The sequence below is a fragment of the Hyla sarda genome, chromosome 6, assembly GCF_029499605.1.
Source record: "Hyla sarda isolate aHylSar1 chromosome 6, aHylSar1.hap1, whole genome shotgun sequence".
NCBI lineage: Eukaryota > Metazoa > Chordata > Amphibia > Anura > Hylidae > Hyla > Hyla sarda.
The window spans coordinates 182811780-182837216 of record NC_079194.1 but is presented as its reverse complement, the minus strand read 5'-3'; the positions used below and the strand labels follow the sequence as shown (position 1 = coordinate 182837216).

General features: G+C 44.8%; 1 protein-coding gene across 3 annotated transcripts in view; it reads right to left on the bottom strand.

Moving 5' to 3' along the window:
• The window catches only part of LOC130276524 (serine/threonine-protein kinase Nek11-like), a 654676-nt gene that overhangs the window by 358607 nt on the left and 270632 nt on the right, over positions 1 to 25437 (bottom strand). The window lies entirely within an intron of this gene.

The window sequence follows — 25437 nt, the reverse complement described above, 5'->3', positions numbered from 1 at the left end:
AAGAACAATACAACATCCTCTGCAGCATACAGTGGCAGATAAGTATTGGAAGGATTAAAGAAGTAGTGTTCTGAACAACTGATAATGGATTATAGTGGTTGGCTAAATACCAACAATGCTTCAAGGTATGAACAAATTGAAGAAAATTTACTTGAAGTGCATAAAATGTAACTTTTATTCTAAGTTACAATAAAAGTGTCAGGGTCCGGAGTGGTATGCAGGGAAGAGACAGGTAGTGGATCCTCTATGTCAGTGAGGTGATGGCGTGGGCCGTACCAGGTTTTCACCAGAGCCCGCCGCAAAGCGGGATGGACTTGCAGCGGCAGGTAACCCCCAGGTCGTTCAACCTCACTGACTGCTGAGTCAGGCGCGGTACAGAAGGACTAGGCAAAAGGCAAGGTCAGACGTAGCAGGAGGTCAGGGCAGACAGCAACGGTTCGTAGTCAAGGGCAACGGCAAGGGTCTGGATACACAGGCAAAGGACACACGGGAACGCTTTCACTGGCACAAGGCAACAAGATCTGGCAGGGACAGGAAGGGGAAGTGGGTTTTTATAGTGTAGGGAGTGATTGGGACTAATTGGGCCAGGCACCAATCAATGGTGCACTGGACCTTTAAATCTGAGAGACCCGGCATGGGGTAGAGAGCGGGGCTGCGTGCGCCGGGACTGAGCAGGAGGACTGGGCCGGTGAGTGACACGGGATGCGACCCGCCGAGAGACACAGAGCAGCGCTCCCGGTCAGCGAGTCAGCGGTCAGGAGTGTAATGCTGCGAGCGCTCCGGGGGAGAAGCGGGACCCGGAGCGCTCGGCTAACAAAAAGCCACCAAACAAATATGTGTGATACCAACACCTTATAAAAAGCTCCTAATAAATTATGAAATTGTTATGTACAATAGGTGAAGGAGTCATCATATGTACAAACAATAGCCAATTACAGTCCACAGCTCATCCACAAGTCCCTAATGGTAGCCACTGACGGTGTGAATCACTGCAGTCACCTCTTATATAGGGTACAATGAAAAGAAATTCTGAATTACTCATATGGAATCACTCACCTCCCATAGACTTGTATTGAGGGGGCGGGGTGTGACATCATGAGGGTGCAGAGCCGTGACATCACAATACTCCATCCCCTGCACCACCCGTCATCAACCACAGAGCAATCCACGCTCTGTGCAGCGGAAAAACAGGGGTGTTGCAGGTGAGATTGAGGGGGTCCCCAGCGGCGTGATCACTGCGATCTAACATCTTATCCCTTGTCCTTTTGATAGGGAATAAGATGGGAACAGAGTATCTCTTTAATAGTGGTGTTGGTTCAGGTGGATAGTTGGGGGGGTATGTGAATAACAATAGAGCTGGTGTGTACCTAAATATGAGTGACTGTGGGAGTGGGAGAGGGCAGGCAGGGATGGGTCTAATCCTGATAATTCCCTGGAATACCCTATTAGTAGGCCCTAATCCTAGATGGGGTGGCCGTCCTAAAAAGGACGGTCCCACTCAGGGACCTAATTAACCCACCCTATTGTGCCCTAGCTCGGTACCAACCCAATTCTATCTCCTACAAACCACATTTGGGTCTTCCCTAACTGACTAAGGGGTCGTTAATCTCGTTAATTAGCAGTAAGATTGTTAGCTAAATGGAACAAGTATAGTTCATTTGTTCATTTAACCCCCTAGGTGCCACACTATCCAAATTAAAAACCCAGCGACATTCCCTTTGCAATAAAAATCTGTCTTAATTGCCCCCTCTGGGGTACAGGGAAATTCTCTCAATACCACAGAAAGTGATACCCCTGGTGCTGCCGTCATGGCAGGAATTGACATGTTTTGCTATGGGCCTATCACGGTTGTTTCTTATATCACCTAAGTGTTCGAGAACTCTTTTCCCGAGCTCCCTGATTGTCTTGCCCATGTATTTTAATCCAATGCATTGTACTCACTATCGTCTGAACAGTTTCTCCTGAGGTGGAGATACTGCCCCTTCGGTATGCCACGTTTAAAGGGGTTCTCCGGTGCTTACACATCTTATCCCCTATCCAAAGGATAGGAGATAAGATGCCTGATCGCGGGAGTCCCGCAGCTGGGGACGCCCGTGATCATGCACGCGGCACCCCGTTTGTAATCAGTCCCCGGAGCGTGTTCACTCCGGGTCTGATTACGGGTGACTACAGGGCCTACGGGAGGGGGCGTGAACAAGAGCGTGAACAAGGGCGTGAACAAGAGCGCATGTCAGAACAAGGAAGTTACTTATCTGAAGCTCTCGTGGTTATGCTCTTCCTGTTCCGACCAGTGCCGCCCGATCCTGCCTCCCTCTCCTACTCGCATCTATACCTGACAGGACGGCTGCAGACGGAACCTATTGTACATGCACTTCCCATTGTTGTGTATGTAACACAACCAACTTTGGTAAGAGGCTGTCTTCCTCCTCCTGCACATGAGAGCACCTTCTCCCTTTTTTCTTTTCTGTAGATCCCTTAGAAACTGAGTATGTTTATGTTCCTTAAGATTATATTGGAAACATTCTACAGTATTTTGTAACTGTGTTTCTCTCGTCTGGAACTCTGGGTCACTTAATTTAAGCGTGATTTCTTTTTGTTCTATCAGTTTACTGGTTGCTGATTCAAGGTTATGTTTTTCTTCTTCCAACAGAATCTGTAAAAATTCCAAAGAGCAGGTTGTAGCCTCGGTCTCCCACTTTTTTTTTTGGACAGTGGGTGTACGCAATCTCCTGGCGGGAAGGATGGGGATCCTCAATCCCCATGGTACAATATTATTCCGATGTAATAAAAGCTTTTATTGTAACTTAGAATACAAGTTATATTTTATACACTTCAAGTATATTTTCTTCAGTTTGTTCATGCCTTGAAGCATTGTTGGTATTGAGTCTACCACTATAATCCATTCTCAGTTGTTTGATTTCATGTTCTATGGGGTATGGCTGACTTTGTGCCTGATGCCGTAAATCCGGACACTTGATTAGTTGAAGCCAAGGAAGTTTTCTCTGACAGGGCATTAACCCAGCCCAAATACACTCCCTCATTGAAGGCAGCTTTCAAGGAGTTGACTTTCTGTCGTAAATAATAGGCAACCTCGTGGTGGGAGGTACAATCATTTAAAAAAGACATCTGGAATAATATTGTACAATGGCGATTGAGGATCATCATCCTTCCGGCCACGAGATTGTGCACAGCCACTGTTCTAAAAAAAGTGGGAGACCAAGGCTACATCCTGCTCTTTGAAATTTTTACACATTCTGTTGGAAGAAGAAAAACAACCTTGAGTCATCAACCAGTAGACTGATAGAACAAATAGAAATCATGCTTAAATTTAAAAGTGACCCAGAGTTCCAGACTAGAGAAACACAGTTACAAAATAATATAGAATGTTTCCAATTTAATCTTAAGGAACATAAACATACTCAGTTTCTAAGGGACCTACAGGACTACAGTGACAATAGAGCTTACTTAGTGTTAGGTGACAGGGGGACCGGAACAAGAGAGACCAAGACAGAGTTGTCATCCTCTGAAACTAAAGCAACAAAACAAGAGGGACGGGGAGAACCCACAGAGGACGTGGTTCTCACAACAGGGGAAGCTATTTTCGCTCACAGACTAGGAACCAGAAAAGACAACAGAATAGCCAACCATGCAGCGGAAATTTTACTGCATCTTTCTCTGTATCCTCCTCTACTCTCCCTCCTACCCCTTTTTTAGACCCAGGGACCCAACAAGGCAACAGGAGGAGGGACAAACGTTAGACAACTCTGGTCCCCAAGCCATCAATCTATCTACTATCCCCTTATCCTTAGAACATTTTTGGGTCCTCTGCAAAGGCTTACCATTTGTGCCGACTACAGATTTTGATGAGTTCAATTGGTCCAAGGATCTGAACCTGTTCGCACAGAAACTCCTCTGGCATAAATTCCATAGGAAACAAACTATACAGGAATGCAGTGAACTTGGACCTTTATGAACTTCTGCCAGCTCGGGATCTAGCTGCATTATTAGACTTAGGAGAAAAAGACAGGGGGGAAGCTCAAAAGCACGAGACTACAACCAGTTACAGAGGTATCCTGCATAGAAGTCTTCTTGAATCTCATCACTAAAGAACTCAAATCTGTTGACCGATATCCACCCCACTCTCCACAGAACCTGACTTAAAATGAGTGGAGGGCACTTAAAATTTACAAGAAAATCTGGGGTGTGGTTTGGACACCATGCTGAATGGCTGCATAGAAGAAGTGCTCCTGCTCTAACGCCGGGAAACAGCACCTAGACACCTGCCAACGATTCCAAGCTTACCCCAAAGCTGTGCCTACGACCATGGCGACCTCCGGAAGGAAAAGGAACCATAAACCGGGCAAGCTCTCCCAAGATGGCGCCGCAGAGCGTGAGCACCAGACCCCTGCAGGCCGCAACAAGTCTAAGCGTTCAATGGAGGAGGCACTTGCAGGTACTAGTGTGAGTCCGTACCAGACCTTACCCTCTACTCAGGTGCACCAGACGCTATCTTTTGATGACCCGGCACCCTTGTACGCTCACGACCCGCAGCCGCAGGATGAGACCTTCGCTATGACCGGGGCTGAAGACGGCGCTGCCAGAGAGGCACTTACCCTAGAGAGCGGTTGCGCTACCGGAGGCACCTTGTGCTCAACGCAGGACTCCCCCCAGGTCAGGCATTGAGAAACTCCCGTACACTACTACGGTCTACCAACCATAGAGAAGCGATTGTTAAATCTATATTTCAATGGTATTTCATGCCTTCTAGGCTTCATCTCATGAACCCAGATTGTCCCCTAAAGCAAAGACCTCGCCTAGCTGCCACAGGTGATAGCACGGCAGTTACCGCTGACACTAATGACTGTCCTGAGGCTGACCTGTTCTCCACTTATCACACAACAGATTCAGCGGTCTCCGATACCTTAATAAAGGACATGCTGTTGTTACTACGGAGTTCCTTGCAGGCTGATATCTCAAGGCTCTTTCAGCCCCTGCATGCTTCCACTGCCCTCTTGGAGCAGAAAATGTCGTGGGCAGATACGAAATTGGTCTCCTTTGCCAAAGCCCACAATGATCTACAGGGGGCTCATAATGCCCTAGATGGTAAGGTGGACTCTCTGCACGCCAAAATGGTGGACTATGAGGATCGCAATAGGCGAAACAACATAAAGTTCCGGGGTATTCCCGAGGAAATGCCGAGCTCCCAACTGGCCTGCTATGTCAAGGACCTTGCTTCTTCTTGACTTGGAGGACTATGAATACAGTGTTGACTGGCTCATAGAGTACCCAAACCTCACTCCTTACCTGAGGAATTGCCACTCGATGTCCTTGCACGATTCACGTTCTTTCGAGCTAAGGATCTGCTCCACCAGTATTCCCGACGACCTCCCACTTTGCCTGCACTGTATGAAGAAGCTTTTAAAATGCGGCGGCTTTTAAAATGCTCTTACTGCCAAAGCTACCTGTTCAGAACGCTCCCTATAGCCCTATAGACTTATTTTTACTTTCCTGAACAAGATTATCTTTGACTTTGGCTGGGCAGGCAAAAAAAAAAAAAAAAGAGCCTAGAGTAGCCGGGAGACTTATGACAACACATACTGACGCTGACTGCCTCACATAGAGGACAACTATAGAGCTTACATTCTAGATCAGCTCCAGTACTGGTGGTCTGTCAGTATTGATAAGCTTTGGATGCGAATTGAGGAATCCTCCTCCTACCCAATCTCCCTGAAATCATAACTACTAGTAGCTGCGTAGCTGCGTGCAACCACTCTCTCCCTGCTCCCTCCCACCTAGCATCTGTTACTGTGGTGTCCCAGTACATCTTATACGGTACCTATGTATGTGTGGGTCCCCATAGCCAGAGTCCCTAGGACGTCGGGATCCCTGTTGTGTAGCCTACCCCTTATCGGCTCTATTCCAACTAATAGCCTAGTAATTTATGTAAGGTAAATGTAAATATAGTAATATATGTAAATAAATGGTTAATTACCGGTCCAATAGCGTTGCAGGACCTGCGAGTCACGTGACTAGGTAAACTCTATGGTATTTTGCTTAAGGACCTTTGGAGGCCCGGTGAAGTATGCAATCGCATTACTCTGTGTAATGGTGAATGACAGATGTTCTGACCAATCGGATTCACCCCGCCCCCTGCCCATATAAGGGAGCGGCGGCCATGTTTTCTCTCTCTTATTCCTGGGCTGTCAAACGAGAAGGATCTGCGCAGCAACAGCTGAGCAACAGCTGAGTAATTCCGAATATAGAGTGTATCAATCCCCAGACACTCTGCAGCATCACCGGACCTAATATAACCCATAAATCTGGACAGATCTGCAAATATCTACCCTAAATTAAGAGACTTTCTAAATAGCTCAAGGTCCACAACAACTGTCAGTCACTGAGCGATATAAGGACTGTTTGTATGAGACTGTTACTGTGCCTTGGATGTATCGCAAGCACTTAAGTAAAGTTGTTCAAGTTCAAGTTCAATCTCCTTGTGGACCTTCAGTCATTTCATGCACCTATCGTCACTGGGAAGGGCGGCGATAGGCCGGAGCATTACCTCAGCATACCAGCCCTCAGCCTGGCGTCACGAACTATAGGGTTAACATTAACCCCTCATATACCGATACTATACCACCACTACCATACACCCCCCAAGGGCTACCACATTACCATCTCAGATAGAATATGGGGACAGTCCCACTGAGAGAAGTTCCACTGGACTTTCTCACACACTATATTTCCGACCTGAATTTACGTTCCTGGCAACAGAAAGGGGTTACTGTAGTTGGGGACCTGCTAGATGAAATACCATATATTTTCCGCAACTAAGGGCATGGGCTTCCTCACTCTGATTTCTACAAAGGGCTACAGAGAAGGAATTCGTCCGTAGTATCCTCATGCCTCCCCGCCTCCTGGCCTTTTTCCAGAGGCCCTCGTCCAGCAAAAAGGGGATCACACAGTGCTACAACCTGTTAAGTGACCATACAGACTCTACCAGGCTCTCCTATATGGAAAAATGGGAGAGAGATTTAGGGGAATCCTTTACTACCGAACAATGGCTTCAGGCATTGAGAAATTCCCGTACACTACTACGGTCTACCAACCATAGAGAAGCGATTGTTAAATCTATATTTCGATGGTATTTCATGCCTTCTAGGCTTCATCTCATGAACCCAGATTGTCCTGACCTCTGTTGGAGGAACTGTGGCCAACAAGGAACCATCTTACATACGCTATGGGGCTGCCCCGAACTCTACCCATTATGGAATGGGACACAAATGATCTTACGCAGGCTCTTAGGTAATGATTTCCCTCTGCAATCTAGTCTAGCTCTTCTACTCCTTAATATTGACCGCTTGCCCAAGGGAGTGTGCTTGCCAGTTGTGCATATCCTAATGTCTGCTAAGCTCCCTATCACTAGGAGATGGCTCTCAAGCGCACACTGCCCTTGTATGGGTCACACCTGAAATATTGTTTATACCTGTGGTGCACAGTATCATGCTAACACACTAGAGTGATCTATTATACTATATGTTGTTTCCATGCCTGATGGGCTGATGCTGCCGGTCACGGTTCCCCTTACAGGATTTCGTGACACTCTCCTCTTAGCTGTAATGCTTAACACTGTTTCTTTTGATTTCTAGTCCTAGCTCTTTTGGAGCTCTATTGAGTGTCTTGAGGGGAGTAGGAGGTGCATGGCCTCCCCCTGATGGAACATTTATTTCTGTTGTGTTCTCTGATGTTTTATATGCTTGTACCCTATTGTACACTGTTATGATACTTTTCTGTATAATTTGAAAATAAAAATTATTTGAAGACATTTTTTTTTTACAAGACAATGACAATATTATTCTTAAACAATCAGACAAGGGGGGCAACATAGTGGTCCTAAACAGAACACAATACATTGATATGTGTAACAGACTGGTTGGGGACAAATTCTTCCATCCAACCCTACTGAAAAATAGAGGACAGAATTGATGGGCATACTCAATAGAGCAAGGGGTGAAAACTAGAAGGACAATGCAGACTAGAAAAAAATATATTCCCAAGACAGTGTCTCAAGGCGCTCATGTAATCATGGATGATATTATATATGATTGATAATGCAAGGCAAAAATCGAAAAAAATGTCCATGGCACTCATCCATAAAAACTCTATATTGCTTCATATTAAAATCGAGTCGGCAAATGTGGTTGACGAATGTCAGAGGACCACATCAGCCGAGGCTGAGCGGTGAGACGTAGGGCAACAGTTTCGTGGTCAAACACCTGCTTCCTCTGGAGGCCTCTGGAGGAAGCGGGTGTTTGACTGCAAAACCGTTGCCCTACGTCTCACCGCTCAGCATCGGCTGATGCGTTCCTCAGACCTTCGTCAACCATGTTTACCGAATCGATTTTAATACGAAGCAATAAAGTAACACGTTTTTATGGGTGAGTGCCATGGACATTTTTCTATTTTTGCCTTGCATTACGTTTTCTTGTTTTCTGCCTCGTGCCATGTGCAGCCCCATTTCCCTCTTCTGGATGCTCCGTACTTTGGTTTTTCTGCAAGTATTGATACGCTGAAGTAGTGTCTTCTTCCTATACCTATTATATATGATAAACTTGCTTTAAAGCAAATTTAGCATATATAATCTCATCCATGATACATGAGCACCTTAAGACACTGTTTGGGAATTAAATTTTTTCTAGTCTGCATTGTCTTGTGACCCCTTACACAGTTCGTGTGGGGTATATTGACAGTGACTCAACGCTGCAGTTGTTCCATATACATGATCTCCCCGCAATTGATTGGTTCTGCACGGAGTTGTGGCTGCCCCACAACCCACTCAGGTGAGCAGCTATACCAGCTGTTTGTTGTGCACCATATACTCTATAGTACGTTATTATGTGGAGCTCTGCTCCACATAATATGTTATGCACGAAGTATGTTTTCTTCAGGAGTAGTGTACTGAAAAGAATTTCCACTCCATTATGCATGGGCTGCAAAAAAAAAGAAACTTTAACTCACCTTCCTCTGTTCCCCTGTAGCGCCGCTACAGCTGTTCACTCCCCTGGTCCGGTCTTCTTCTTTCTCCAATGTGCATGGATTGTCAGACTGTACTCAGCCTTTCACCAGCTGACTGTGACATGATACTCGAAGCATATCTTTCGCCAGAAGGCTGGCACTGGTCTGACAATGGGCCAATGTAGCAACCAGTGAAACAAAAGCAAACCCTTTATTAAACTTTCTCTTTGCTAAACTTCTTGAGGAAATGCAGACATATCCTGGCAGCTGGACTTTGTCTAGATTCAGAGATATTTTTTACAGACATAACTAGTTAGAATGTGGTCAATATGTAGGACATATGCCTGATATTAGCAGTACCTAGGTACACTAAACTTGGATCTTCTCATGAAGTAACAGAGTTGTGGAGAACACTTGACTAGGCAAAGCTAGAACTAACACTAATTAGACAAGTTTAGGTCCACCCCTATTACTTAGGAGAAGGAGGCAGACAAGGGACAGACTCCTGCATTCATTGGTCAGGAGTCTTATCTGACTTAATCTTTTTCAGCTGTACAATGCAATGTAAGCCACACAAAAAAAACATTTACCCTCTGCATGCAGTAGAACTTTGACTTGTGGTGCGATATAGAAAATAAATTATATATGCAGCAAATATACTTTGCATAACTGTGCAGTACTTAAGAAATATATTATGCACCCCGCAAACCTATTATACTTCAGCCACCTGGCTACTCTGATGGGTAGCAGTTACACTACATAAATAATGGCTGCTTTTTTTCTGATAATCGTGCATCATTTTGTCAGATTGAAACAGATCTATATGATCTGATCTAGATGTGACTACTTCCCTCATGCCTGTGTACAGGTGAGCACTTCAGGGTACTCCATCCTGGTTTGCTGATTGTTTACAGCTTCCTTGGTTCACCTGCTGCATATTGCAATCATTTTAGTAATAGGTAACACTGCGTAGGTAAAAAAAAATTCTGACACAGGAAATTACATTTCCATCAATTTTTGCCAAACAAATAATTGCAAGATATACTTCAACTGTACTTAGATTAGATTAATGTAATCAACTGATTACACTAAATGACAATTGGGTATTTGTATGCTTTAATAAAGTAATTAAAACCATACTTCTTCTGAAGTAATCCTCATCCGTCAAGTCACTAAAAATTCTGTATAGCAGTTGCTCGGTTACATCTGTTTCTATAAATTTAGGGTACCAATACATGTAGGTGTCAGTACTGCTCCATCAGCAGAATCACGTATAATCACGCGATCATATATCTTATCCCTATGCTTTGGATAGGGGATAAGATGTATTAGGGCCAGAGTACCCCTTTAAAGTTTTGCATGGAGGGTGGTTCATCACCTTGGGGCTCATGCCTTTCTAAAACCTTTCTAAAACCTAGCAATTCTGCTGGCAGAAGGCCCAGTGCGGATAGTAATTACTGTATAGGAAGTGTCAGGTTATATCTGTAAATACAGTAAGAGCTTTTTTATACAAATACATTTCTGTTACAAATTCAGAGATTGTGTCTGCTCTACCTCTGTTTCTGATCCAAGGGTAAGAGCTGGCATTTTAAATCTGCAATTGACAGCATGCCAAGACACGATGTCACAATGTCTTGATTTTGATTATACAATTATTGGAATGTAGTTTTGAGCAAATGTACTAGTACAGTAAACATGATATGCTGAACATCCAAGTAAATAGTTTAAAATGTCATTTATATTATTAGAATTCAATTTAATTTGCCTCATCACTGTCACCACCAAATACTGTGGTAGCCCAGTATGGGAGTTGTTACCCCGTCAGGCAGCCTCCCTGCAGTGTCCCCTGTCCCCCCCCTGCATCTGTTCTACTGTAATTGTATACTATCCGCCATCTTATGTATATAAGAATGTTGTATCTTTAAGAAAGGTTAACATGTGATCCCCAGTTGTCATGTGAGTTGTCATGTGATTGTTACCCAGGAGGTATCAGTGACCAGGTGACTTAAGGGTGGCCAATGGGACCCCACCAGAGTCTCCCCCATAAAAGCCCTGGGGGGGAGTCTCTTCTCTCTCTTAGTTCCTGAGTCTTTGTTGAGGTGCAGTCGAGCCTCGGAGTGTCTGGAGTCATGGGAGGCCTCAAGTCAAGTCTGCAGCCACAAGCTTCAAGTCTACAAGTAAGCTAAAGTCACAGCTTAGTCTGTCTCCAGTCAAGTCAAGTTAGTCACAGTCATCTATTGTCAAGTCTACGTGGCCTACACTAAATTGTCCAAACACACTGCAAGTCCCAGCAAGCCCTTAAGGTTTCTGAAGTCACTGGTCACCTCCGTGGTCCCAGCTACACTGTATAGACCAGGGGTCTCAAACTCAAATTATCTGGGGGACACTGGAGGTAGCGGCTGAGTGAGGCTGGGACGCATTCACCCCTCACATATAATGCCCTCGTCATGCGCCCCTCACATATAATGCCCCCGTCATGTGCCCCTCACATATAATGCCCCCATCATGTGCCCTCACATTTAATGCCCCCATCATGCTCCCCTTACATATAATGCCCCCATCATGAGCTCCTCACATATAATGCCCCCATCATACCCCCTCACATATAATGCCCCATCATGCGCCCCTCATCATCCACTAGCAACACCCCCCACCAGCTGTAGCACCCCCATCATCCACCAGTAACACCCCCCACCAATAGTAGAACCCCTATCATCCACCAGCAACCCCCCTCCCCATTCCCCCTACCCCTCTGTGGTAATAGTTCTGGGGGGGGGGGGGGCATTAGGTAGGCAGCAGTTTCCCCACATTAGGAAGGTAGCATGTTCCCCACATTAGGAAGGTAGCAGTTTCCCCACATTAGGAAGGTTGCATGTTCCCCACTTTAGGAAGGTTGCATGTTCCCCACTTTAGGAAGGTAGCGGTTTCCCCACATTAGGAAGGTAGCGGTTTCTCCACATTAGGAAGGTTGCATGTTCCCCACATTAGGAAGGGTAGCAGTTTCCCCACATCAGGAAGGTAGCATGTTCCCCGCATTAGGAAGGTTGCATGTTCCCCACATTAAGAAGGTAGCAGTTCCTCCACATTAGGAAGGTTGCATGTTCCCCCACATTAGGAAGGTTGCATGTTCCCCCACATTAGGAAGGTTGCATGTTCCCCACATTAGGAAGGTAGCAGTTTCCCCACATTAGAAAGGTTGCATGTTCCCCCACATTAGTAAGGTAGCATGTTCCCCACATTAGTAAGGTTGCATGTTCCCCACATTAGTAAGGTAGCCTGTTCCCCACATTAGTAAGGTTGCCTGTTCCCCACATTAGCAAGGTTGCATGTTCCCCACATTAGTGAAGGTAGACTGTTCCCAACACTAGTAAGGTAGCATGTTCCCCACATTAGGTAGCATTGTGTCCCCCCCCCCCCCGACACACACACACATACACAGGCAAACACACATGCTCACACATAGACACGCACAGACAGACACACACACACACACATGCACACACACACACACATATAGACACACTTACCTGCCCTGCGCTGCGCTTCTTCTCTCCAGCGGCAGCCTGACGAGTGATGTCACTGACGCGGGTCTGCGGAGGGCCGTCATGTGCGCGACGTCCCTCATCAGACTCGGGCTGGCCATCCAACCGGAGATGGGGAGGAGGAGAATGGGGTAAGTGAAGGCAATGTGCTCTATTGGACGGGCGGGGGTGAAGTCTTCCGGCATTTAGCACTGCTTGCCTGAAGCAGGGCTAAATGCATGAAGAAGTCACCTGCCCGGCACCTGGAACTGCATGTCCCGGGCATTAGGCAATACAAATTACCCATCCTTAGTGCGGGCCGCAAATTTTCGTTCCGCAGGCCGCAAATGACCCGCGGGCCGGGAGTTTGAGACCCCTGGTATACACTGTACTATCTGTCACTCGGTAAAGCTACCGTTGTCCGTAACTTGGCGTTGGAGTCATTATTGCCCCCGTGCCAACCCAGGATCCAGCGATATACCTTCGGGTGGTATTGAGGATAAACCACGCCCTGGTGTCACAAATACAAGGGGTTAATGCCATCTGCCCCTAGGGTAATTTCATCTTCCCTGCATCACACCCCATACCACAACTTATGGCATCTCGAACAGGACACGGGTGTGCTACTTATGCGACAAGTCTTCCCCCAGTCTGAACTGTGTCCAGTATTGTTAGAAAATCGCATGCCGATGCAAATAAAATTTGCACCAGTAAGTGTATGGGAATTTACCAGTGAAAAGTGTTTTACCTGAGGCGCTTGTGAAATAGAGGGGGAGGTAAAGAAAAACTGTTGTCCGCCATTGTGAAGTGTTCAAGTACTGTGTCAACCATGTGCAAGATCGGGTCTGAAGCTATGTTGCATTACAAAGTGTGCAAAAATGTCCCACGCTGGTCAGCGTCCTGCCCCTGAGCATGGAAACCATGTTGCTGTATCGATCCTGAAGTGGAACTGTAAATATCTGCCCCTAGCTGCCACACTTACGTCCGGCAGACACTTTCCCGAAGCCCTGCATAAAAAGAGCAGCACCATCGGATCCTCTCAGTTTGCCGGAAGTCAGCAAGTGGAGCTAAATGGTGGAACAGGCAAGCATGAGGTCGGAGAGTTCCAAGATGGTGCCGGAGGCCCTGAAAGTCGCCTCAGTCACGGCGCACATGTTTCAAGAGCTGACCTTCTCCAGAGGATCTCCATCGGGACCGAGGAGGCCTGCTACCAAGTCCCGCTGCCTGAGGATGATGGAGACTGGCCAGCAACCCCGGTGGAGGGTAAGCTGAGATCTTCAAGAGGATCATCACCAGTGAGGCTGTCCCCTCACCACCGGACCTGGGGGTCCTGGGCCGAAATCCACACCGAGGAATCAAAAGTGAGTACCCTAGCTGAGGCCACTTTCTCTACCCCTCCTTCTACCCCTAGCCCAGAACAAACCCCCCAGGTCCAGAAGTCTGCTGTACGTTTCCAGCCACCACCATTACCTAAGTGGTTGTTTGCCTGGACTGATACAATATATGAGCGAGCACCTTCTTCCCTTGCCAGGGAATTCCCTCCCCTAGTTCCGACGGCCTAGTCCGAGAGGGCCAGAAGAGAAGCCCAGGTGGCCGAGATTGCAGAAGGGCTGAGGGCCCAAAGAGTAAAAAGATATGGGCTGAAGCTGCTGTGATATGAGGTGCGACAGGCGTAGCAACAGGACACTAAAGCATTAGAGGCTCTGTGCAATAAAAAGCTGGAACATCCCCGAGAGGGAGAGCCACCCCTGGAATGCCGCCGAGCCACGGTTGTGAAATTTAATAAAGTGCAGGGGTTTGGCACCCTCATTGACTGTAGTTAGGGTGGGACCATCTTGGGTCAATCATCGGCAGTGCAGAGAGACTATCTCCCCCTATCATTGCATTCTCTAGAGAGCAGGGAGATCGTGGAGTACACTCCTGTACAGAGCATGAGAGGAGAGTGGATGGCTGCGTTGACCCGTCCAAAGAATCCAACTCAAGTTCCGTTTGCCTACTTCCCATTGGACGACTGGGACGCAGATCACTTTGGTTTGCTGCCACCTAAAGTCAGAGGTACCGTGCAAAAGGAAGAGATCTACATTATCTAAGTCACGGCACCAAAGTATCTACCACAGTCGTCTGTGAATGTGCCCAGGTCTACTCCTGTGGTCGAGGAGGTTTGGTCTAACCAGCGGGCACCAACTGAAGTGCCCCGGCCAACTTCGGCAGGGGAGGTTTGGCCGGCCCAACAGGCTCAAACTGCTGTTCCCCCAGTGGCGCAAGCTGCTGCGGTGCATATGGTGGTCACCATCAGCCCCACCATTACTGAGTCTACTTGGTCCTAGGTGAACTAGAACACCCGAGTGAGTTCATTAGAGGGGGCACAGTCCGTGGACCCCGTTACATGTCCCAGCCACGGAAACAGTCCGACAGGAGAAGGTGGGATGGCAAATATCAAGGCTGAAGAAGTCTACCAGTGATTAGTGTTGAGCAGCATAGGCCATATTCGAATTCGCGATATTTCGCATATATATGGACGAATATTTGTCACATATTCTCAAAATTCGCATATGCGAAAATTAGCATATGCCAAAATTCGCATCTGCGAAAATTTGCATATGCTTAAAATTAGCATCAACGAAAATTTGCATGTGCGGAAATTTGCATATGCAAAAATTTGAATAAGCAAAAATTCGCATATGCGAAAATTAGCATACGCAAATTTTCCCATATGTGAAAATTCGTACGCCAGTCTCACACAGTAGTATTAGAGCCTTCATTAGACCACAAAAGCTGGAAGCAGAGAGGGATGATCACTGTGATGTGTACTGTGAAAAAAAAGAACAATATTCGTAATTACGAATATATAGTGCTATATTCGCGAATATGCGATATTCGCGAATAAAATTTGCATTGCGAATATTCGTGAGCAACACTACCAGTGATAATTCTGCTATCTGTCACTAAATTTGCTTTCTGAAGTACTTTTGTTGTGACAGGTTATGCAACGTTCAAGAAGAAGTGCCTGACAAACGGCTTTAAGCCGTGATTCTTTACTGAGAATTAAGAACATACCAGAACTGTGGAGCGGTACTAGAATAACGTGTATATACTGTTGGAGTAATATATTTTCATTTTATATTATTACACAAGTGAATGCACATGGTGGTGTACTATAATGTTTATGGTGTGCTGTAATAAAATGTATATAATGTGTTTGTACGAAAATGTTTAAGTGTACAGTGTCTTTTGTTCATGGAAATTTATATAGGAGGTATCCTGACCAGGTCAGGAGAAGCGTAGCCACTACCTCACCACCATGACAACTACCAGCTAGGTATAAGGAATAATGGTAGTCAGTATGACACATAGTCTAATTCAGTCAACTTACATAATGTATTATATAAGCTAGTCAAATGCCTAGTTAGGACTGTATCTAACATGTACATTTGCAGTCCATAATTCATCTGTCTAACATTTTTCCTGTCCACGTGTACAGAGTACTCTCCTGGCCAGAGTGTTGCCCTGAAAATATAAATAAAGCACGTAGAGCGGCAGAGTTGCTGTATATAAAGGTAACACTAGTATGTTTTATAAAAGCATGTATAGAGTTATGGGGAGAAGTGGTTAGTGCCGAGGGGCCCCAGTAGCTAAGGCATCGGGCAGAGAGCCTCAGGCAGCCTTATCCGACTCAAATATACTAAATGTGATAAAAATTTAGTTATGAGGGTAATGAATCCCACATGTTTATGTCCCGTTATTGAAAAGAACATGCATGAACGTTTTCACAAAAATGCTACATGGACTCGTCTCAGTTCTTTTCATTCAGACCTGTGAAGGACATTCGACAATAATGCCCCAGGAACTGTCACTCTAGGCCACAGTAGCCACTTTCAGTCATCTGCCCTCCAGGACTGGGCCCCGAGGACGGCTGTGTTTAAGAGGGGGAGTTTGTGGTGGCCCAGTACGGGATTTGTTACCCCCTACCCTTGCTGTCCTGTCAGGCAGCCTCCCTGCAGTGTTCCCTGCCCCCCCCCCCTGCATCTATTCTACAACATCTATTATCCCCTATGTTATGTATATAAGAATGTTGAATCTTTAAGAAAGGTTAACATGTGATCACCAGTTGTCATGTGATTGTTACCCAGGAGGTATCTGTGACCAGAGTCTCCCCCATAAAAGCCCTGGGAGGTGTCTCTTCTCTCTCTTAGTTCCTGAGTCTTTGCTGAGGTGCATTCGAGCCTCAGAGTGTCTGGAGTCATAGGAGGCCTCAAGTCAAGTCTGCAGCCACAAGCTACAAGTCTACAAGTAAGCTACAGTCACAGCTTAGTCTGTCTCCAGTCATGTCAAGTCAGTCGCTGTCATTTATTGTCAAGTCAACGTGACCTGCACTAAATTGTCCAAAACTACTGCAAGTCCCAGCAAGCCCTTAAGATCTCTGAAGTCACTCATCACCTCCGTGGGCCCGGCTACACTGTATAGACTGTACAATCTGTCACTCAGTAAAGCTACCATTGTCGGTAACTTGGCGTCGGAGTCATTATTGCCCCCGTGCCTAGCCCAGGATCCAGCAGTATACCTTTGGGTGGTATTGAGGATAAACCACACCCTGGCATCACAAATACAAGGGGTTTATGCCATCTGACCCTAGGGTAATCTGCCTGCATCATACCTTATACCACAATACACTAATTGACAAAAAAAATATGCACCAAAAAGGAGTTGTTGGAATTAAATGAAACTTTATAAGTGTAAATTGAATGATATGTAAGTGATCATTATATTAGAGCAAAAGGATGTGTTTATTGGGGAAAATTATACAATTGAAAGGAGGCTCTAGTACCCTGGCTGGACATGCACATGTGCAGTGCACTCCGACATCGCAACTGCTCTGCGATGTCAGAGTGGACTCGGCGACTCGTGGGCCCCCTGTGTGCCTGCTCGTAGCAGCGGATTGCCGCTGCCAGCAGGCCAAGGGCGGGACGAGGCGTGGGAAGGGGGGTGGCAACAGCTGGAGGCACAAAATGGGTCTGGTCACTGGCGGATCCGTAGCGTGAAATATGCTACGGATCCATTACGTGTGACCTACCCTAAATGGACTAAAAGGGGTTATCCAGAAAATAACTTTATTATATATATATATATATATATATATATATATATATATATTTCCCTATCGTCTGACCAGCAGCACAATGATGGGTGTGTATCTCCGCCCCTGTGAGCTGCAGGACCCAGGAATTTTTAATGAAAAAAACAAATTACAGAAACGCACCCTGGGGCATAAAACCCCCCTACAATGGGCCCCCTTTTGAGTTTCTTTTGTCCTGTGAGCAGGACCTAGGTTCACAGACTCAGTCTGTGCTTTTTTGCTTTGCTATTCTCTTTATTGCTTTTCTTTCCTTAGCTAAGGAAAAGGGGAATATCGCTATATGTTATATTCTAATATACTTTTTTCTTTGCCTTAGGTCCGCGCTTACCTAGGCAGCCTGCTTCATAGCGTTTCCTGCTACTGATGGAGTCTCCGGTTCCCGGCGGCGTTCAGAACAGGGACCACGTGGGTTTGTTTACAGGTTGCCTTACACGCCGGCCTGTTCTAGGGCGCGTTCCGTCCGCACGTCGCACTTACTCTGCAGAGAGGCGGAGTCTGCAGTCACATGACAGCACCTGCAGCAATTCTTTTAATTCTTTAAATATTTTTATTATTTCATTTGGGTAACCTCTTCTAGGTCCAGTAGAAGCTACTCGAGGATTTTTTCCCTATTATGTTGGAGTTATCTGGAGTTTGGTTTAAACTCCCAGAAGTGGGTGTGCCTTCTCTAGGAAGGCTGTATAAAAGCCTGGGAGTAGCCTCAGTTCAGTCTCTTTGGAGTCTGCAGCTTTCTCTGACACTACTGCTTATTGATTTGTGCTGTCAGTTGCTTCTGTAACTATCTTCTTGTATATCTCGGTGTGTGTTACCCCTTCTTTTTCCTTGTACAGGTTCTTTTGTGTTTATTTATTTCCTAATAATGAAAGAATTTTTTTTTTTTAAATAATCTCTCTTTTATAGATGTCTTCAAGAGAGTCTAGCGGGTCTCTTCCCCGTAAATCTTTTGATAAAATGCATCATTTATCCTGTAAAAAATGCAACATACCACTACCGGATGATAGTGAATACACCACTTGTGGTTCTTGTCGACCTCTTCCCGCACTTCCTCCAGCTGGTGAACTGGATATCAGGGACGTCTATGTCTGGGTCAAGGACTTTGTAGCAGGTTCCATAAAGGACCTGAAATAATCCCTTTCTATTCCCAGAAAACGCTCCCGGTACAGTAACCCCTCTCCTGCTCCCATGGAAGTGGATGACGGCGAAGATAGAGAGACTGTGGTCGATTCCTCTGATGAGGATATAATGGAGGATACCTCAAAATTTTTCTTTCTGCCAGAGAAAACACAAAAATTTTTGTATAGGCAGATTCTCACCATAAACCTAAGGAGGATGCCCCTTCTACCTCCAGAGTTTTTAGGTCCTTTCAGGTACACGATGTTCTGTCTACACTTATGTCTGCAGAGTGGGAGAAACCGGACAGAGCTCCAGTAATCTCAAAAAGATATAAAATGATGTTTCCCCTTGACCAGTCCCAGTGTAAGATCTGGGTTAACCTCCCTAAGGTGGACATGGCTATTGCCAAAATGTCCAAGAGGACAGTTCTTCCTGCTGAGGATGGATCTAATCTGAGAGATCCTTTAGACCATAAAATGGAGATCTCCTTTAAGCGCACATACATAGCAGGAGCTTGCCAGAGTTCGGTGGCTTTTGCCTCTAACAACGTGGCGGTTGCCCTAAGAGGCTGGCTTAATAGCCTTCAGGAACACATTTCCTCTGGAATTCCTAGGGAGGATTTGCTCTCCTCCATTGGAAAGATTAATCTAGCTATAGATTTTCTCTGTGACTCCTCTTCTCAGCAACTAAAACTCGGGGCAAGGACTATGGGGCTTTCCACAGCTGGCAGAAGAGCCCTTTGGCTTCGCCCTTGGCCAGGAGACAGCTACTCTAAAATGCAGCTTTGTAACATGTTGTTTACCCCTGGTAAACTGTTTGGGTCTGAGTTAGACACTCTAATGGAAGAACTGTCTGATAAGAAGGGGAAATCCTTGCCTCTTACTCCTAATGCTTCCAAGAGATACACTAGGAATTATTCTCCTCCTAAGAAGGGTAGGCAGAATAGATATTCTAGCCGTGGTAGGGGGTCTAGGACCTCTAGGAGAGGCAATCAGGGTAAGAGCGCTTCTGACCAAAAGAAGCAATCCTTTTGACGGGGTAGATACTCCAGTGGGCGGCCGCCTTGCTTTATTTTTTCCGGTTTGGGCACAAAGGATCAAGGATCCTTGGGTGTTGGAGATAATAAAAAACGGTTATTCTCTCCCCTTAATTGTTCTGCCCTCAAAAAAATTTCTGATTTCCGCTATTCTTCAAGAACCAAAGCAAGTACAATTAGAAAGCTCTATTCTAGAGTTAATTTCTTTGGCCACACTGGAGCCTGTTCCCCCCTCGGAGCAAGGCCGGGGCGTATACTCCCCGGTTTTCCTTGTACCCAAGCCTTCAGGGAAACATCGTCTTATAACAGACTTAAGGTACTTGAACCGTCACTTTCAAAAAAGAAAGTTCAAAATGGAGACTATAAGGTCAGTCAGACCTCTTCCATCCAGAGGGGAATACATGGCATCTTTGGACCTGAAAGATGCTTATTTCCATATTCCAATACATCAGGAATCATGGAAATTCCTAAGGATTGCTGTCAGAATCCGAGGGGTTCTGTTCCATCTTCAATTCAAAGTCCTCCCATTCGGGATCACCTCTGCTCCATTTGTGTTCACCAAGGTGGTGTCCTCCATGATGACGGTTCTAAGGTTGTCAGGGATAAGAGTTATCCCATTCCTAGACGACTGGCTTCTAATAGCCAAGTCAGAATTGACTCTACTGGACCATGTTCAGATTACCTTAGAGTTGCTCCAGAGCTTGTGTTGGTTAGTCAACTGGGACAAATCAGATTTGATCCCGACCACGTCCAAACAATTTCTCAGTTTCATCATAGATTCTGTAGAGATGAAACTGTGCCTCTCTGCACCCAGGAAGGATCATATCCTAAGAGGATATCGCTTCCTAAGAACATCTCGCAGGGTCTCCCTCAGAACCCTAATGAGTTTTCTAGGTCTATTGTCATCAGCAGCTGAAGCAGTTCCCTGGGCTCTGTGGCACATCAGACCCTTACAGTCAGAAGTTCTACGCATCTGGAACCGGACAATTTCAGGTTTGGACTCCCTACATATTCTTTCAACCACTACCAGACAGTCCCTCCTTTGGTGGGCCAACCTGAAAGACTCTCTGTCTCTAGAAGATCCAGTTTGGACAATTGTTACCACGGATGCCTCGGGCACAGGGTGGGGAGCCCACATGATGGATGTCACGGTCTCAGGAACATGGAGCCCAGAGGAGATGGACCAGGCCTCAAACACCAAGGAGCTGAGAGCCATATTCTATGTCATCAGGAAATTCGAACATCACCTTTCCGGAGCTGCGGTTCGGATTCAATCGGACAATATGGCCTCGGTGTTCTACATCAACAAGCAGGGAGGTACCAGATCCCACACACTTCTCCAGGAAGTGGGGAAAATCTTCAATTGGGCGGAAACAAGGGTAACAAGGTTATCCGCAGTCCATACCTGAGTAGTGTTGAGCGGCATAGGCCATATTCGAATTCGCGAATATTCGCGAATATATGGACGAATATTCGTCATATATTCGCGAATATTCGCATATTCGTTATATTCTCGTTTTATTTTCGCATATGCGAACATTCGCGTATGCGAAAATTAACATATGCGAATATTAACATGCAAAATTAGAGCACGCGAAAATTAGCATATGCGAAAATTAGCATATGCGAATTTTCGTATATGCGAATTTTCGCACGCCAGTCTCACACAGTAGTATTACAGCCTTCTTTACACCACACAAGCTGGAAGCAGAGAGGGGTGATCACTGTGATGTGTACTGTGAAATAAAAAAAAAAACAAAAAAAACGAATATTCGTAATTACGAATATATAGCGCTATATTCGCGAAATTCGCGAATTCGCGAATATGCGATATTCGCGAATAATATTCGAATTGCGAATATTCGTGAGCAACACTATACCTGAGCCGTCTGAGCACGGTTCCGGGGGAATCGTCCCTATGTCCACTAATGTTTGAGCACATTTGCCAACTCTGGGGTCTTCCGGACATCGACTTGATGGCGACCAAATACAACAGGAAGCTTCCTCGCTTCTGCTCCCTTTACATAGAGGATCACCCTTGGGCAGTGGATGCGATGTCGATCCCATGGAACTTCAGACTGGCGTACATTTTTCCGCCGACTTACATGATACCCAGGGTATTAATGAAAGTCAAACAGGATCAGGCCTCAGTAATAGCAATAATTCCATTCTGGCCGAAAAGATCCTGCTGTTCTGGCATCATGGGAGGTTTGAAAATGCACATGGCCCCCGAATTCAATTTCAGCAAAATTCTCTGTCCAAAAGTCCAATATCGCTTCTTTTGTTTCAAGACCTGTAGTGTGCCAGCAGAGCACTTAACATCCACATATGGGGCGTTTTCTTAATCGGGAAAAATTGGGCTTCAAAATTTGGGTCCATTTTCTCCTATTACCCCTTGTGAAAAATAAAAATTTGAGGTAACATTATAGTTTTAGTGTTAAAAATCAATTATCATTTTTCACTTTGTCCATCTTCAATAAAAAGTCGTCAAACACCTGTGCTCGCTATACCCCTTGTTACATTCCTTGAGGGGTGTAGTTTCCAAAATAGTATGCCATGTGTTTTTTTTTTTTTTTGTTTTTTTTTTTTTGTTTTTTTGTTTTTTTTTGCTGTTCTGGCACCCTGGGGACTTGCTAAATGGCACATGTCCCCCAAAAAACATTTCAGGAAAATTATTTCAAAATGCCAAATTTTGCTCCTTCTCTTCTAAGCAATGTAGTGCACCAGCAGAGCACTTAACATCTGCATATTAGGCATTTTCTTAATCAGGAGAAATTGGGCTTCAAATTTTGGGGTCCAAATTTTGGGTAACACCATCATTTTAGTGTTAAAAATCTCATTTTCAATTTTCACGTCCAAGGCTCTAAGGCTCACTATACCACTTGTCACGTTCCTTGAGGGGTGTAGTTTCCAAAATAGTATGCCATGTGGGCGTTATTTTGCTTTTCTGGCACCATGGGGGCTTCCTAAATGCAACATGGCCCCCAAAAACCATGACAGCAAAATTTGTTTTAAAAAATCCCACAGTTTTCCTTTCCCTCTTGAGCCATGTTGTGAGCCCGCAGAGCACTTTATGTCAACATATGAGGTATTTCCATACTCAAGAGAAATTGGGCTACACATTTTGGGTGGCTTTTTCTCCTTATACCACTTTTAAAAATGAAAAAAATGGGGCTACAAGAACATGTTAGTGTAAAAAAATGCAGATTTAGATTTTTCTCCTTCACTTTGCTGCTATTCTTGTGAAACACCTAAAGGGATAACAAAATTTCTGAATGTCATTTTGTATACTTTGAGGGGTTTAGTTTCTATAATGGGGTCATTTATGGGGTATTTCTCACAGAAAGTCCCCTCAAATCCACTTCAAACTTAACTGCTCTTTGAAAAATTCAGATTTTGAAATTTTCGTAAAAATTTTGAAAATTGCTGCTATACTTTGAAGCCACTTACTAAATATAACCAATACCCTATTTAAAATTTACCTTTTATTATATCTTATTAAAATATTAAAATTTTTAAATCTCCAGCGATCTGCTGTATATATAGATAATTAATGATGCTCACATAAACCTGATAACCATATATGTCAGAGGTATGTATACTTGGACAATAATACATATGTAAATCACCAATACAATAAAGCAATAACGTTGGATGGCACTTACGTATTGCGGATTATGCTTTCTTTTCAGTCCTATGGGGGGAGACTGTCATAGGGTAAGATAGAGTTAGAATATTGCTCTGATGTATTCAATATTGATGATGTATTCTAACTGACACTCCTATTACAACAAATCCTCACCCTACCTAACAGCGGGGGAGGCGCCCCCACTTCAACCGTTGACTCTCCACTCCCTATAGCTGACTATAACCATAGTATACATGCATGACAATACAAAGCCATTATTTTAATGTATATAATGATGCATCATTATACAGCACATCTATGTGTACAAAAAGTGATAAATAATAAATAAATAAATCAATCCTTCACCAAATCATAAGATAATGGAACAAAATAAATGAAGGATAAAATGTAAACCTTTAGAGTACCTCTACGCATTTCCCCCCGGCAATAAACTAGTACCCGGGGTTCCTCAGGAGGTTTTTACCAAAAAAGGTACTGTGCAGGAGCAAGTGGAGACAATGTCACAAAAAAATCATTGACCCACAAGTATTTACTGCACAGGGAGGCATGCATACAATCAAACTGCATGCCACACTATATTCAGCCATTATGCCCATATTTATAGTAAGGATGATAACTCACATAGTGTTCACGTGTGATGCTGGCCAGCGTCTCCATGTGAGGCTCCAAACAACAGTCGTCACTTCCGGGTATCAGCCGGAAGTGACGTAAATGATCCGTCGAGTGGAGCACATAGAAATGTCTCTATGCGGGCAAAATTAATCAAATATGACTAATACCCCTAGTAAAAAGGACATATGATACACTCTGTGTCCTTAATAGTGAATTATACCAATTTTTGAAATTATATTTCATAGATGGAAATCGGAAATGACGGATGCGTTCCACCGGTTCTTGTTAGGTGGAACGCAACTCATCTCATATCCTCCTGACCATGAATATGACGAGTGCGTTCCACCGGTTCTCTCCAGGTGGAGCGCAACTCGTCCACCTCATTTATAATTATAGATGTGTCCAGTGCGTCCCACCTAGACATCAGCTGGAACGCACGCAGAGCTGAGACGTAGAGTGGGGGAACACCTCGGTGACATGAGACATAGGAGGGACACCTCTGTGGCACGTCATACTTGGGAGTATCATGAGGGTGACACAAGGTGTCTTACTTTTAAAGTCATAGAGATGGTAAGAAAAAACGCAAGGGGTGGAGATTGGGATAGAGCCATGTTGAGAAAAGAAACACAATGGATTTTTAGGATGGATTGCGTCTTTCCTAAAGGACTCAATGATCAATTGACATTTCAGAGCTTTATTGAATGAACACTGGCAATATTTATTTAATTTACTTTATTTTATTTCATTTTATATGAAATGGATAAAAATGAGCAACAAACATGTTTGTATATGTTCCGCGGGAAAAAGAAAACTGGCCAAAAAATCCTGGTTCTAAGGTCCAGGAATGCTGTAATCATGAACTGTGGGGTATTAGTATTTTTAGAGAATAGTGGAAGAATTTTATTTCTCCTTCATTCCTCTCTTTTGTTTCTTTCCCCTTCTCTCCTCTTTTGTACTAGAGGTTCTTACAGTTCTATAACTTCTGTCCAGCCTAAACACTGTCTATGGTAATATACATAATATATATAAAAAACAGTCTGCCCAATTTCTTGGAAATGTTATCTCCGTATTTAATCAAAACTAAATATATTCTGTGTTATAACAATTTTTATGTGATCTAACCAATTTGTATATGTATTATCATGCGTGCGTTCCAGCTGATGTCTAGGTGGGACGCACTGGACACATCTATAATTATAAATGAGGTGGAAGAGTTGCGCTCCACCTGGAGAGAACTGGTGGAACGCACTCGTCATATTCATGGTCAGGAGGATATGAGATGAGTTGCGTTCCACCTAACAAGAACCGGTGGAACGCATCCGTCATTTCCGATTTCCATCTATGAAATATAATTTCA